This window comes from Pogoniulus pusillus, chromosome Z, assembly GCF_015220805.1.
Source record: "Pogoniulus pusillus isolate bPogPus1 chromosome Z, bPogPus1.pri, whole genome shotgun sequence".
NCBI lineage: Eukaryota > Metazoa > Chordata > Aves > Piciformes > Lybiidae > Pogoniulus > Pogoniulus pusillus.
Genome location: NC_087309.1, coordinates 100,935,760 through 100,952,203, shown reverse-complemented (window position 1 = coordinate 100,952,203; position 16,444 = coordinate 100,935,760).

Here is a 16,444-nt window from a genome sequence, read left to right as displayed (position 1 = left end):
AAGAAGATGGCTGGGAAAGCTGCAGTACTTGTCACCTTTTGAAATGCTCCAAAGTGCACACTTGTAGACTCAAACCTTATTGACAAGAGGAATTTGTGAACTTGTATTCATGAAAACACAGTGCTTTGGGGGTTACCTTTTTTTGAAAAGAATATATTTGCAAGGAACCCACACTGCAGGGAGACCCCCCCACCCCAGGGACCCCCAGCACCTCAGCTCTGCGAGTGCTGTACAGCCCTGAGTCGAGACCAGAGTAGACACGAACGTTCTGTCCTCTGTCATGCACAAGAGGGAGCTCTTGGTCACAGCAACTTTGCCCCTTCTTAATGTTTGTTGAAAGTACATTCCCAGCACAAACTTTTCTTACTTTCAAATTCGCTCTTTCAGTCCATTGATAAATTGATATTGGGAAGCCACAAGGGAAAAAAAAAAAGTATTGACAATCTTGGCCACACTTAATGTAGGCATAGCTCAGTGGAATGGGTTGTAACACCCACTGCATACAGTTCAGCAGTAAAATCCAAATGTCACTTAACATATCAGGACTCCACATACATATAGAAATCTCCATCAGTGAAGAACATGAGCACTCATGTCCTGAGCAGGAAGCTGCAAAAGATGCTCCATGGGAAGTTAGGAAATCTCCCTCCATGCAAAGTGTCAGTGTGTTCTCACATCCGTAGCAAACACGGCTTGCTGCCAGCAAGAAGCAGGAATTTGCCTCTGGTCAACGTTAATATCAACCAGTCCTCTCCAGGGATGGCACCAGCCCTTTTACACAGGATGTATGGAGTGGAGCAGTAGGGACCATCCCCACTAATGCAATTTCTTTAGGACCCAGGATGTGTGAAAGGCTGGCTTCTATCTGTCCTCTGGTGGAACCTGGGCGTTAGTGGACTGTGTGAATGGAAAACATCTGGAAAAGGTCTGAAAAATCCCAAAAAAGAGAGAGATGATGAAAAGTTCACTGCTGCACTGAGGTTGATAAGAACCCCGAGCAATGCCCTAGCTGTATGTTAAATGAAGAATCAGAAGAATCCAGGCATCCTTCCCACAGCACTTCTCCCAGTGGCTCACCTTTTGTTTTGTTTTGTTTTGTTTTGTTTTGTTTTGTTTTGTTTTGTTTTGTTTTGTTTTGTTTTTATTTCTACCAGGTATGGCTGATGATAAAAAAAATGGGGGGTGAGGGGCAGGGTGGCCAGTAGCCTGCAAGCCATTCAGCAAGATTTGGACAGGCTGGAAAGCTGGGTGGAGGCAAACCTCATGAAGGACAAGTGCAGAGTCCTCTATGTGGGGAGGAATAATAACAGGCACCAGTACAGGTTGGGGGCGGCTGTGCTGGAAAGCAGCTTTGTGGAGAAAAACCTTGGAGTCCTGGTGGACATTAAGTTCTGCATGGGCCAGCAATGTGCCCTTGTTGCCCAGAGAGCAAATGGCATCCTGGGGTGCATCAGGAAAAGTCTGGCCAGCAGGTCTAGAGACGTTCTTTTCCCACTCTTCTGTGTCCTGGTGAGACTGCACCTGGAATATTGTGTCCAGTTTTGGGCTCCCTGGTTCAGGAGAGACAGGGACCTCCTGGAGAGAGTCCAGTGGAGAGCCATGAGAATGACTAGGGGACTTGAGCATCTCTCCTATGAAGAGAGATGGAGCCCTGTGGCTGTTCAGTCTGGAGAAGAGAAGACTGAGAGGAGATCTGATCAATGTATACAAATATCTGAGGGGTGGGTGTCAAGCGGATGGGGCCAACCTCTTTTTCCTAGTCAGCAGCAGCAAGACAAGGAGCAATGGCTACAAAAAGGGAACATAGAAGGTTTCACCTCAACATGAGGAGTAACTTCTCTACAGTGAGGGTGACAGAGCACTGGAGCAGTCTGCCCGGAGAGGTTGTGGAGTCTCCTTCTCTGGAGACTTTCAAAACCCTGCCTGGATGCATTCTTGTGTGAACCACGCTAGGGGATCCTGCCTTGGCAGAGGGGTCAGACCTGATGATCTCTGGAGGTCCCTTCCAACCTCTAAAGTTCTGTGGTTCTGTGATTCTGTGAATTTTGATAATGCTGTTACATGAATCTATTGAAAGACTTATTCTTTCATCTGTGCACTTTTATCCACTCAGATTTAAGGGGCTTAGAAATTGCTGTAAAACAGATAGTAAAAGCAGTCCATCTTTACAACCTGTGTAGTCCATCTAATAAAAAAAGTTGTTATTCTCTCTGCAGAAGCTGTTCAGAGCATTTTAAGCAATATGGTGTCTTCATAAGTAATGGACATGTTTTAAATGACCCAGAACACCCTTATTCTATATAATAACTATTTGGAATTATAAAGAATTTAATAATTATTGAAATACAGTATTAATATTTTTTTTTCTCTTAAGAACTTAAATGGTTCCTTTTCCTTCATAGTAATTCCAGCTATTTTTGAGCAGGGTGTTGTTATGCAATGAAAAATTATTGTTTATAAGCAGCAGCCAATTGAACAAATAAAGCCTTTAGTGGGACTGTCTCTCTGATAAATTTGCTCCTCTAAGTATTTCCTGAGGTATTATCAGTATCATCAGTATTCAAAGCCAAAGGAAGTTTCCATGTTTCACCGTAGGCATAACCAGTGCAGCAACAGTGTTGTGAATGTCTTGGAAAGCAAAATAATCAGATAAGCTGTGAATCAGCTGGTGTTTTGTGGATTTTCTCATTTGTTCTGTAGGTTTTTTTGCTTAGTTAGAAAGATTTGTTGCTTAGAGATTTGACATATTGGTACATTTAGATATTATTTCAGAAAAAGAGAAGCATCTGGGATAGCAGTCTGTTGTCAAAGTGGTAAAAAATGGGAGTCCAAGTCTGGATGTGGCAATATGTAACATGAAGTCTAGGCAAAGGCCATCCATTAAATAAACTCAGGGGAAAACTCACCACGTAGCAGTATCATATCTAGATAACAGAGAAGAGAGAATTGGATTAATTGGCTGAGATGGAGTAAGAACGGGGAACACCAGATTAAGGGGAAACCCAAGCATCTTAGGTGGGATCAAAATTAAGAACAAAGCTGCTACCCAGGAGCTCATCACCACTGTAAAATTGCTTTGCCATTCTGCAGAACAGGCCACTGACATGTGAATGTGCATTTTGGGACTTCCACTTAGATGATGAAACATGGAGACTCATTTTAGTCTCTGATTTTGCTGCAGAAGAGGTGACTGGTGTGTAAAGCGCATGTTGCAGCAAAACTCACACTTATAAATTGTTTCATGATTCACCAAAGCATTCTCTAAGCAGGTGAAGACCATCTAGAAACTCTGATGGGTGACAAGTGGCAGCTTATAACATATAACAGTAGAAAACCCCTCCTACCAGTAAGAGTATGGGCAAGTGATGCTCTTTGAACAGTTACACAAACTGCTTCACAAGCATTCTGATACGAGCACGTTCAAAAAACCTTGCTTAAAAAGCGTGCCTCAGTTTGTCAGCTTGTGAAGAGACATTACAGACACTGTCCTTGGAATGTCATAACAAGAGAAGTGGGAAAGGAGCAGGAAAACTTATAAAATCATTTGACCCCTTTCATGTCCACAAAATGGTAACTAGCCATTTTAGAGCAGCCTTGGATTTCATGTGATGAAGGGGTCGTCATGACAGAAACTAAACTGTTGAACCATGTGTTCCTTTTCAGAAAGAAAAAAATTGTGTGCATATAGTGTTTCACCCATTTGTAAAGGAGGAAAAAAAAGACCCAAAGGATTAGTTAATAGGCAAGAGGTGAAAGAATACAGAATGCCTCCATGATTAGTTCAGCAACTAGTCCTCATTAAAAAATACAGATATAGAAACCTCAGTAGGAACTTATCTGCATCTAAATCCAAAGCCTAATTTGATGAAAAATCTCCGAGAATATGCTAGGGCAAGACTGGTAATGAAGATCTTTGCCCAGAACACAGTCCTTCAGAAAACAGTTCTCTTTACTACAGATTGGCTCAGACTAGAAGCCTTTTAAAAAGAGCCTTACCACAAACACACAGAGCCTTCTCAGTGCAGATTGCTCAAGACTTTGGGCTGGGAGCCTGGAGTCAAAACTGAACAAAAGCCTGTCTTCTCAAAAGGATTTTATTTCCAGCAACCACTGTTCCACAATTGTAAAGCTCTGCCAGCCACATGAAGCAGAGCAAGAGGAGGAAGAGAATCCAAAAGGAAACTTGGCTTTGTTCTTCTTGCAGCCTTAGCCATCCATCCTTTTTGAACAGGATTCAGCTGACAGCCATGTGGAAGACAAACACCTGTGAAGAAGTACAGAAACATCTGGTGTGAGACATGATATTGCAACCAGCATCTGCTTCTCTCTTAACCAGGTTCTGTTGTTCTGCTATATAAAAACAGTAATACAAAATCTGTTATAAAAGTTAATGCATTGGGATGAATGAGAACATCCAACAGGCACCTGGGGGGAAAAATTAGTATTTGAAAGAAATAATGAGTATGATGCTGTGGTTTTGTGAATTGGTAATTGTTGTTGCAGTTCTTTACTGTATCTTGGGCACAGGAAAATAGTAAGATTGATGGACAAGAAAACCTGCTTACTTTCTTCCTCCTAAGGCTTCTATTCCAGACTCATAGTTTCTGTTTCAGTGTCCTGTAATTTCTTTTATCATTTCATCTGGCCCTTGAAAAGATATTTTCAAAGTACTTGCTTAGATAAGCCACCTAAACTTGAATTGTTTATTGTTTGTTTTTATAAGGGGCACCATAAAGTCCATGGAACCTATATGACGATGTAAAACAGGTAGCTATCGTTACATTAATAGGTAACCAGGGTTTATACCAGTACTGGATATGAAACCAGAGATATCTGTGTGCCTGAATTATGTACCAAAGCTTTGATGGTGGCTGATACCTAATCATAGACTTGAAAAGATTATTTGTTTGTGCCAATCTGCAAAACTAAATGTATAACCATGACTGCCTTCAAAAGAGCCTTCTAGTCACTTCTCTTGCAGCTTAGTGAGACACGCTCGTTGTCTTGGGAGCTCACAGGTTATTTTCGTGCAAAGAATGAATCTCTTTTATTAGAGAAAGTGGTAAAATGATAATCTAGCAAACCTGGATTGGTGTAATACATATGTTTTAAAGCACGCAGGGGAGAATTTTAAGGTGGGTGTGGGAGGGAATTAAGACCAAGTACATAATGGTTTGCCTCAGCAGTTAAGTTTGCTTATGGGCAGACAAAGGTTAAAAAACTATTAAAGGTAAGTGAGAGGTCTAGCAAAAGTCATTCTCCTAGGACAGATGATTATTTATTTTATATTCTTGAGTGTTTGTAGACTTCCTTGGTGCCAGGAACTGTGGTTGGTTGGTTTTTTTTATTCTTACAGCTCAAGATACTGTTATGCATTTTTCATTCACAAAAATAAGATAATCTAAAATCTGACTGTAGCATAAAAGTATGTGGTGATTAAAGTTATATATGGAAATAAACACCAAGATTCTTGCTTAATCTTATAATTTGTTTTTTGTTTGCTTAGTAACATACCAAGGTACAGACAAGATTTTGATGAGGGCTTTTTCTGCAATAGATAAAACAGAAAGCTGACATGAAGAAACACTGCAGAGAAAAGAAAGTATTCCATGGGTTTCGGGGGCCTAATTTAGAACACTGAATAATTTTTTTGAAAGTCAATTGACCCTGCATTTTAATTCTACAAGACTTAAAAAAAAACCCAGAACTGTTAGTGTATTGCAAAATATTGATGTTGATATTAATGAGCTGTCTAGAATGAGGCTGTATAGAGGTTGAAATGAGTTTACAATTTTGTTCTAATTACCCATGAAATGGAATTTAGATGCTCAGAGTATACACATTTGTCTAAGCTAGAATTTATGTCTCTAGGCTGACATTATTACTAGCTTATTAGGACTTTAAATTGTAGGGCTGCATCTGAAAAAATATAGTGATCATAGTTATTGCAGTCTGAAAGTGTGAGCGCTAATATGTGTGGTTATGATGATAAAGAATGGGTGTTTTCTTACACTAATGGATAGCCTTTGCATTTGTACATTTTTAATAAGCTAGAGACTGCAAGAAATGGGAGAGTAATAAGCTTGTTTTGTGTTTGCATTCTTGAAGCAATGTTGGACTTGAACAAGTGATAAAAATACTGCTAATTAGTCAAGTAATGCTTAACAGTATGTTTACAAATCAGAGAGAGAACCTTAATAAAGTTTTGAATTATATATATGTGTGTGTGTGTGTGTGTGTATGTCTTTTCTTTTTGCATATATTGCTGCATCTCTGAAGATTGTCACTTTTAACTTCCTGTATGTGTCAAAGGACATATGTGCCTTTCTTGTTGTCTTCATCTCTTTAGAAGCTTAACAGTAACTGAAGGAGGAGAAGAATCTAGCATGGCTGCTTTTGACAGGACTTATCTATTTTGTCAAAGTCACATGGAGAGTAGAGGAAATTCTTTAGTCTTGAACTCACATATCCAAGATAATCAAGTAATACAAGCAGGAAAAATAAGCTTTTTTATTTTGTTGTTATTATTTCTCTAGAAATAGCTCGTTCTTTCACTGTGAGATCACTTCTCTGCAGTCCAAAGGGATCACCTACTTGAGTGTGGAGATACTCAAAGTTTACTATGGATCAATATGGGGTACCTCTAATGCAGCGACCTGATCATCTGTGGACCTGCACCTACACGCCACTCAACTGAGCACATCACAGTCTGTTCTCTGTTACTTCTACATCAGGACAAAAATGTTAAAACTCAGCATATTTCTTAGGGAGTAGAAGGGTGAACCTGCTAACTGAGCAGAACATCAATATAGACAAGAAGTATTGCACTGAACATGATATATCAATCTGGAGGGTAGTGGCACCTCAAAAACAAAAGTGTTCTCTACAGTGTTTTTGTAACAGGAGATTTTTAAGTAGCATATTCATGGAATTAGTCATTTGTCACACTGGCTAAAAGAGGGAGTGCATGCAGTTATGTAATAGGATGTACGTGGTTGCAATTGCTAAGTCATTTGCACCTGTACAAAGGGAATGCGAAACAGAGCAGGTTTCTGTTTGCTTTGTAAAATTGAAATACTAATAAAAGACTGGGAAGTAGATGTAATCAGAAACAGTGAGTTTGGGCAAAAGAGGACACAGCACTTCTTGCATCTGATTAAATGCCTGCAAGCAGTAATTATACACTCGTGTGTCTAAAGCACATCTGTCTCATATTTTGTGCTAAAACTTTCTAAGCTTCTAATGTCAAGAAAGTGTTCCTCCCACCTTCACCCCCTACAAAAAGAGAGAAAGAGCCACTGTCCTTCCAGACAACAAAAGTTGTTAGTACAGCTAGAAAACAGGGTGATTGATTTGCTCAATGGAAAAACACAGAAGGTCACTTGTTCCAAGAATCAATTGAGCAAATCAGTTTCTCCTGTGAGGACATGCATTTCAAAGGAAGATAGATTTGATAACATAAGGTGAACCATTGCCCTCCTGAAATTCTTCCATAGTTAAGCTATATAATTCAAGTACTCTTCCAACACATCATGTCTAAGTCCTCTAACAGTTAGTCGCCTGTCTTCCTGAAAGGATGCTTTTCTCTTCTGTTGGTATAATTGTTGTTCCATACTTGGAAAGGATGCACAGAGCCTTCTTGTAAAGCTTTAAAACCCTTGTTCTCCATCTTTTTGACTCTTCAAGGCAGATCAACAGAGATGTTTGACTTAACAAAAGCTGTAGCACTGAAAATAGGGTGTGAAGTTTGGAAATCTACATGGGGAAAAACCCAAACAAACCCAAACCAAACAACAACACAGCAATTCAAGAAGCTGTGAGTGAAATGAAGGCTTTAAATTAAGTCAGCAGCAAAACCCCCCTTGACACCTTCAGGCTAGGTTTCCTCCCTAAATACCCAGTAGCTAACTTGAGAGTAGTCTTTGTAGGTACTGGCTGCAGTAATGAAGCCATGGACACAGCACTAAGATTCAGATAAGTTAAAAGCCTTAAACTTTGATTTTATCTGCTTGCCAAACAAAGGATCACTTGTACAATAGCTACACCAGCCAATTAAGGTTGAAGAAAAAGGGTTTGTAGTACTTTAGATTAGATTGCTTACCTACTGTTTAAGGCAATACACAAATATTACCTATGCGAAAGTAAAGAGGTTTTCCTTGCTTCTTGTTCCTGCTTCTTGATCCTATAGGTGAAGAAGACTAGATCTTTGTGTCCTAGAGCACCAAGCTTGGGAGAAACCTCTATGTTCATTGTAATTTAGCCCATTTGCAGTATTACACTTCAGAAATAAAGATTCTCTTCACTTGTTGAGTTTTGAGTTATAAGAGCAAAGGAAATATTGACTCCCCAGCAGAAAAGAACAAAAATTTATTTAGGAGGAGAATGTAATGGAGGTATGTTAACTGATTGATGGTATTTAAAAAAAAAAAAATATTGTTTATTAGTTTTTATTTTATATTCAGGAATCTTGCCCCCACCAATTATTTTAATAATAACAGGTTATGCACAATGGTTGTGAAAAGCATTACATAAAGAATAAAGCCAGGAATTATCCTAGAAATAACTGGAAAAAATATAACATTAAACTCAATTGATCTGGAAGAGAGGTCCTTGCAGTCATTTATACCACTTGCCCATTGGATGTATGCAAGGAGCTCCTTTCTGCTTATGGCAGAAAGCGATTGGTGAATTGCAGGAGGATTTTAGTATTTACTCACAAATATTAGTCTCCCAATTCCCTGGGACTAGCTACACCTTCAAGCAGTACCCAAAACACTTGCAGTGAGTTCTGTTGGTGTCTTGTCAGCTGCTGAGGTTTCTGATTCTTCCCAGACTTCACAGCATGCTGGGGAAAGAGGCAGATGATCTCTGACCTGATCTTCATTCCTCTGGACTATTTGGCCCTTCCAGCGCTTCCATCTTGGCAGAGAACTTGCAGGTCTTGACAGAATGTCTTGTGGATGTGCAGTCTTGGCACAGATGCCATGCTGGCTAAGCAGGCCTATTGCATGAAGGCATTTATGCCTATTTCTGGTAAAGTCAAAGCAGGCAGTTTCCAGTCAGACAAACCAAAAGTATTGGGGCTTGTCATTTCGTGGCAGAGCTAGCTTATCGCTTAGCAAAGCGTAACACTGTAGAGCATGGCAGAATGCAGTGAGGCAGTAACACTGCCAGAAGCAGAGAGCATGTTAAGGCAGAACAATGGCAGCAGCAGCAAGCAAGCATGTTGTCTCTAACGACTCATCTCTTTTGTTAATGTAGCCCAAGACCTAGTGGGCTGTTGGACACAGAATAGCCAGTCAGAATAGCAGTTAGCCAAGCTTAACCATATTGGTGAAGTCATAGGCTTGCTTTACCCAAATTTGGAAAAACATAGGCCTTGCACAAGGCAGGCACAAGCCAAGTGTATGTACTTTGTTTACCACAGGATGTAAACAGGAGCAAAACAAGTCTGGGCAAGCCCAGAGACTCAGTGGCTTCAGGTTCTTTGTCCTCTTCCCCACGATTGCTTCTCTCATCAGCAGAAGGAGGGAGAGCAGAAAAACATGTTTGGGCAAGCCAGTACATGTTCAGGCCAATTTTGGCCTGTTTAGGCCTTCTACGACAGAGAAAAATTGTATTTTTTTAGGTTATTTAAAACATGGGAGGTTCTATGTTTGTTTGCTTTACTAATTCTCTTTTGCCTTCAATAACAAATTGTTGTAGTGAGGATTTCAGAGGGGCAACTCACCAACATTGTGCCTGTACTCATGAACTCCTAGTGATATTTCTTTTTCTTCTGGGCAGTGTTGATCAAGCTCCCAAGTCCAGTGTTTATATCTTGCACTTTTCAGGGTGGAATAACAAGCATCCTTCTGTTCCCACTCACAACCTCTCTAATGATTTATTTTCTGCCCCTCTCTGCAGCCATATGGATCCAGTATCTTCCGACAGTCGTTGACTTCCAGTGCTCCATGTGTACCTAATGCATCCATATAAAAACAACCTTCCAAATTGCTAGTGGTCTGGGCAATAATCATTTTCCCCAGCTAAAACCCTCCAATCTGTTTCCAACGAAACACTCTGCTCTTGCACGCAAAGCATGCATTTATGCTGATTAAGCAGGGTGTGCACAGTCAAGCGTATTGACTCAAAAACAGAAGCATAGATCAGTTTACTCAGTTAAAAGCTTTGATCAGGCAACTACAGATATTAGGTAGAGCTAAAGGAATCCACCATGGTTATGGATCCTGATTTATTTTTGGCCTTTAAAGGAGAATTCTAAGGATAGGCAGAAATTTCTTCAGTGGCACTAACAGCATAGAGTTCTTGAGAGTGAGAGGTGTGCTGTCCTAGTAATTCTGCTTCTTATCATGGCTTTCTCTTGCTCACCTGACACAAATAAGTTATCATTCTAAGTTATCATTCTGCTACATGATACTACAAAATATTAAGCTACCACAACACAAGACAAGGCATTAGTTGCAGTCTGTAGGAGCTCCAGTCAGACATAATCAGAAAAATAATCCTGCCCTCATTTGAAGATATAAAATTTACTTTCAAGTTTCATTCATTTCAGTGGTGGGTAAAGTCAAAAGAGATAGTTATCAAAAAGGATCCATAGATTTTTAAGAATCTTCTTCTGTATGTGCCTGACATCCTCAGAATTAGATGCAGCTGGAATATTCTGTTCTGTCCAAAAAAATGATACATTAAGAATTTTTTTATGACTATTAACTTGCAACCAGTGCAATGATTTGGCTATAATCCTCAAAATTACTGATCAACTCTTTTCACCTAGTAAGATATTTGCTGTGATGTGAAATGAGGAAACAGTTGCTTGAGTGAGACCAAGAAGCAGTTTATTATCACTGCAAAACTGAAGTGTGCAACTGCTCAAGCTGAACAGGCTTTTATATTCTTTTTTTAGTAATTACCACTATATCTTATTATTAAACTCCTTCTGACCACTACTGTATTCCTGCTTTGTATTACCTTAAAAAAAAAACCAAAAACAAGCCAAAACAAACCCTAAAAGAATTATCCTTCCTGCCTTTTTTCTTTTTTTTTTTTTTTTTTTTTTTTTTTTTAAGGAAAGAAAGAAGGAAGGAAGGAAGGAAGGAAAGAAGGAAAGAGGGAAAAGGAGAAAAAAAACTTACAACATTCCCAGCCATTATAAGAAATTTAAGCATACAGATAGGTTTGCTCAGGTGTTTTGGCTAACAAAGGTCAAGAGGATTGGGTTATAAATATGTAAATCATTAATTGTAGTATGTGTTCCTTTTCCTGCATTGCTGAGAATTGCACTGGACAGAGATTAAATATTTCCCTTTAGGCTGCAGTGGTTTCCGCCCCTCCATGCCAGAGTTAAGTCTCCTGGACAAGAAGGGATCTGCTTGGTTGTATTGGTTTCTTCTGCCAGCCACTTCAACAGAAATAACATTGCATGGAGTTTTCAGTGACTGGAGTCCTTGATTTTGATGGAAAACAGAGACTCATTTTAAAGTGCTGTAGTATCAAATATTGTAATGTGTCAGTCTGCTGTTGTGTCAGGTCCTTCAATACACACATGTGTTGGTGACAGCAAAAGACTAAGCAGATCTGGCAGCTCATAGCTGATCTCAGAGTATTTGGTATGTGAATATTCTCAGTGGGTTCACTGGGAATATTTCTGAGCTTGAAGTGAAGTTTGTGATATATTAGTGGCATATTGGTGTCTGGATATGCTTAAAGAAACCAAACCAAAACAACCAACCAAAAAAAAAAAAAACCTTATGTCTCAAAACTGTGTTTGCAAGTTATGGGTCAAAGCTGCTGCTGCTGCTGCACTGTGGTAAACTCTGAGGATAGACAATAGTTGTAAGGTAAAGACCAGGAATCTAGTTAGTGCAGCCCACGACTTTTCAAATTGCAGTAGTTAGTTACTGAGTATGTTCACACAGTATTAAAAAGGGGCAGGGTGGGGACATCACAGCACTCAAACTTAACGTGCTGTGTGTCTGAATGGGAGTTCTGAAATGTTTTTGGGCTCTAAGAAAGAGGGAACTGTCCCCATCTGAAGAGGCAGCCTCTAAGTGGGGCTGTAGGGGTTGCAGTGTGGCTAACTGGCTAATCTGGACCAAAGAGCAGGCTTGAACTGCGCTCAACTGGTACTGCAGACATATCCAGGGCATGTAACACTTGATCTATGTGCTTCCCATTGCAGAAGAAGGACCTCCATCAACAGCTACCACTGGAGGGGAAAATTAGTATGCAAAATACTTTCTTACCAGTAGCAAGATCAATGCTCAAGGAAAACTTGAAGAGCAAGCAATGAAAACTTATAGAAAAGACAAAACTTCCCAAGTGCCTAGCTTGGAAAAATTATGTGTAAGCACCAGTAGTGAGAGCTGCACTAATGTTTTGGCACCCAACTAGCAACCTTTGACTTTATGCCAGTTCAGCACTGGGCGTGAAACTTTTGGCAGTCCGCCTCAACTTTACAGCATTATTTTGGTCTGGAGACAGAGAGAGACAGTGAAGAGACCTGAGCATTTAGAAGGTTTTATAAGTCATGTATCTGTTTTCTACTTAAAGAAACCACTCCTGCCTTTTGGGACTGTCTAGGAGAATCTCTCAGGGATCACATTAGAGAAACAAACCACATCTTTCATTTCTTCAAAAGTGAGGTTTAGAAGTATTAAAGTATATTTTGTGCTCCCCTCACACAAAACAAAAATAAATACTTCTAGTTGTGTTATTAGATGTGAGTAGATGTGATTTTCAGGAAGTGAGTGATCATTCTAATTTGAAATTTCATAAGAGACAGGATTATTTTACAGAGCTGTCAGGGTTGGAAGGGACCTCAGAGTTCATCCAGTTCCAATCTCCCTGCCACGGACGGGGACTCCTCAACACTACATCAGGTTGCTCAGAGTCTCATCCAGCCTGGCCTTAAAAAAATTCCAGAGATGAGTCTTCCACCACCTCCCTGGGCAACCTGTTCCAGTGTCTCACCATCCTCATGGTCACAGAATCATAGAATTGACCAGGTTGAAGAAACCTCCAAGATCAGCCAGTCCAACCTAGCACCCAGCCCTAGCCACTCAACTAGACCATGGCACTAAGTGCCTCATACAGGCATTTCTTTAAGACCTCCAGGGACAGCAACTCCACCACCTCCTTGGACAGCCCATTCCAATGGCAAATCACTCTCTCTGTGAAGAACTTCCTCCTAACATCCAGCCTGTACGTCCTCTGGCACAACTTGAGACTGTGTCCCCTGGTGAAGAACTTCTTCCTAACATCCAATCTGAATCTAACCACTTCTGGTTTTGCTCCATTCCCCCTAGTCCTATCCATACTTGACATGCTAAAAAGTCCTTCACCAGCTTTCCTGTAGACCCCCTTCTGATACATGAGGCCATAAGAAGGTCTCCTCAGAGCCTTCTCATCTCCATACTGAACAGCCCCAACTCTCTCAGCCTGTCCTTAGAGATGCTCCAGCCCTCCAGTCATCCTCCTGGCCCTTCTCTGGACAGGTTCCAGCACATCCATATCTTTCCTGTAATAGGGGCTCCAGAACTCAATGTGCAGTACTCCAGGTGGGGTCTCACCAGAGTGGAGTTGAGGATGAGAATCACCTCCCTTGACCTCTTGGACACACGTCTCTGGATGCTGCCCAGGACACAACTTGCTTTCTGGGCAACAAGTGCACGCTGGTGCCTCATACTGAGTTTCTCATCCACCAGTAACCCCAAGTCAAAAGGCTGCTTTCAAGCCAGTCACTGCCTAGCCTATATCAATGCTCAGGATTGCCCCAACCCAGATACAGGATCATCCTGCATTTTGTCTTGTTGACCCTCATGAAGCTGGCTTGGGCCCACCTCTCCAGCCTGTCAAGGTCCCCCTTTCCTCCAGTGTGTCAGCCACCACACAGCTTGGTGTCATCAGCAAACGTGCTGAGGCTGAACTCCGTGCCACTGTCTGTGTCAACAATGAAGGTGTTGAACAAGACTGGGCCCTACTGATCCTTGAGGGACTCCACTTGTTACTGGCCTCCACTGGAGCATGAACCCATTGACAGCCACTCTTGCTGTGCTTGAGTCTTCCAAGTTATGGTTTCAGCCATGAAGCTCTTTATCTGCTGTGTTGTCCATCCATTGAACCCATGTTTTACTAGCTTGGGGACCAGGATGTCATGTGGGACAGTGTTGAAGGCTTTGCTCAGGTCCAGGTAAATGATGTCAGTTTCTCATCCCTTGTCTGTTGATGTTGTGACCTTCTCATGGAAGGCCACCAGGTTTGTCATGCACAGTTTGCCCTTGATGAAGCCGTGTTGCTTGTATCCAATCACCCAAACATTTTAACACCTTCTTCTTTCACAGAAGTATCAGAACTGCTTAGAGTATCTTTAAACAGAGGGTCACAGCCCCTAAAAACATAGAAAAAGTGGAAATACAAGAATGTATATTTAGTTATTTAAATTGTATTTGCACAACAAATTAATTACATCATAGTAGCTAAACTCATAGAATCATAGAATCATAGAATCAACCAGGTTGGAAGAGACCTCCAAGATCATCCAGTCCAACCTATCACCCTGCCCTATCCAATCAACTAGACCATACAAAGTAACTTTAGACTCAAGGAATGCTTTTCCATACTTGTCTTTGTGCATGCAGGTGAGTTTACCCAGGTCAGATTTAAAAGTTATATATAGATAGATAGATAGATAGATATAGATACATATATCTATAATACATGATATAAAATCTGAAGTCCTCTCACTACAAATACCCTCTTTCTAAAAGTTTAAGTTAATAAGAGTGAAAGTATCTCTGACATTCTGATAATGACATATTTTCTTCTGAGGTCTTTCTCCCACCTGGTGCTTAAGACAGCAGTCCTACTCACTTAAAGCTGTGCCAGTCCTTATTAGATAGAGAGGGGAATACAGTGACAAAGGATGAGGAAAAGGCAGAGGTGCTTAACACCTTCTTTGCCTCAATCTTCAATAGTAGGACAGGTTGTCTTCAGGACAGCTGGACTCCTGAAGTGGTGGATGGAGTCAGGGACCAGTATAGTCCCCCTCTAATCCATGAGGAAGCAGTAAGGGACCTGCTGCGTCATTTGGATCCTCACAAGTCCATGGGACTGGATGGGATCCATCCTAGGGTGCTGAGAGAGCTGGCAGCTGAGCTGGCCAAGCCACTCTCCACCATTTGTCAGCAGTCCTGGCTCATTGGAGAGGTCCCTGAAGACTGGAAGCTGGCCAATGTGGTGCCCATCCACAAGAAGGGTCGTAAGGAGGAGCCAGAAAACTACAGACCTGTGAGCCTGACCTCAGTGCCAGGCAAGGTCATGGAACAGGTCATCTTGGCTGCCATCACAAAGCACCTACAGGATGGCCAAGGGATCAGGCCCAGCCAGCATGGGTTTAGGAAGGGCAGGTCCTGCCTCACCAACCTGATCTCCTTTTATGATCAGGTTACCTGCCTGGTGAATGTGGGGCAGGCTGTAGATGTAGTCTACCTGGACTTCAGCAAAGCCTTTGACAAGAAGCTCCTGGCCAAGCTGGCAGCTCATGGTTTGGACAGATTCACTCTGTGCTGGGTCAAGAACTGGCTGGATGTCAGAGCCCAGAGAGTGGTGGTGAATGGTGCCACATCCAGTTGGCAGCTGTCACTAGTGGTGTGCCCCAGGGATCAGTGCTGGGCCCAGTCCTGTTCAACATCTTTATTAATGACCTGGATGAGGGGGTTGAGTCCAGCATCAGTAAGTTTGCAGATGACACCAAGCTAGGAGCAGGTGTGGATGTGTTGGAAGGTAGGAGAGCCCTGCAGAGGGACCTGGACAGGCTGGATGGGTGGGCAGAGGCCAATGGGATGAGATTGAACAAGGCCAAGTGCAGGGTTCTGCACTTTGGCCACAACAACCCCAAGCAGCACTACAGGCTGGGGACAGAGTGGCTGGAGAGCAGCCAGGAAGAAAGGGACCTGGGGGTACTGATAGATAGTAGGCTGAAGATGAGCCAGCAGTGTGCCCAGGTGGCCAAGAGAGCCAATGGCATCCTGGCCTGCATCAGGAACAGTGTGGCCAGTAGGACAAGGGAGGTTATTCTTCCCCTGTTCTCAGCACTGGTCAGGCCACACCTTGAGTGCTGTGTCCAGTTCTGGGCCCCTCAATTCAAGAGAGATGTTGAGGTGCTGGAACGTGTCCAGAGAAGGGCAACAAAGCTGGTGAGGGGCCTGGAACACAAACCCTGTGAGGAGAGGCTGAGGGAGCTGGGGGTGTTTAGCCTGGAGAAGAGGAGGCTCAGGGCTGACCTCATTGCTGTCTACAACTACCTGAAGGGAGGTTGTAGCCAGGTGGGGGTTGGTCTCATCTCCCAGACAACCAGCAACAGAACAAGGGGACACAGTCTCAAGGTGTGCCAGGGCAAGTCTAGGCTGGATGTTAGGAGGAAGTTGTTGCCAGAGAGAGT